We start from the raw sequence: 821 nt of genomic DNA, 5'->3' as shown, positions 1-821 counted from the left end.
AGAATACTGAGAGATCAGGAGTTCGTACGCATATTTCGGCTAGGATTGGCCTACATGCACTTTTTTCTAAGGACCAAACGCCCGCGGCTGTGATACTTGTGAGTTTGACATAAAATAATGTGATTGTTATTGGTTCGGGGTTGTCGGGGACAGTATTCTACATTAACTTCAGAGTGGAACCTTTCATATGTAGCCAAATGCATAGAGTGTTCGCCTGATTTGTCTCGATCTCTGACGTTGAATTCGAGTCTAGTTTACTCGGAGTATGCGGATCGCTAGTGTACCTTGAATAATCTATTCAGGACGGGGTTACTGATATTGTGAGCTAAACCCAAACTCGCTCGTTTTCTATAACAGGTCAAAAATTTAGATGTGGCTGTATTGACGGCGGAAGGTATGTTAAAACTTCGCTGCATTGCAGGAAAGTAATATGTGTGGGCTAGTATTGTAGTGAAGGTTCTTAGTCAGACAAACAGTGGGGTTCTTCATTGAAGCGTATTATGAGGGCGATGACCATGTGTCCAATACCTTAAGTATATGCTGCATGGTGAGGAGTCTTGAGGGACGTACCTCAGCCAGCTTCAAATCAGTGGTGCCACAACTACGATCATGGTCCGAGCACATTTTTATCGGCAACACTGTGTATACGTTGCCCAAGGCTTGTGTCTTGAAGCCCTATGTCGTAGTGCCGTCGTCACTTTCGCTATTCTGTGCTATTTTGCGAGCTATTGTGCGTTTGAGAAGAACATTTCCGCCGCCAATTACCAATGTAGTCAAGGGCAACAAGTGTGACAGGCAGTTTGACAACCCTGCATTAACTT

This window comes from Sphaeroforma arctica, assembly GCF_001186125.1.
Source record: "Sphaeroforma arctica JP610 unplaced genomic scaffold supercont1.3953, whole genome shotgun sequence".
Classification (NCBI taxonomy): Eukaryota; class Ichthyosporea; order Ichthyophonida; genus Sphaeroforma; species Sphaeroforma arctica.
This window is presented reverse-complemented; position numbering follows the sequence as displayed.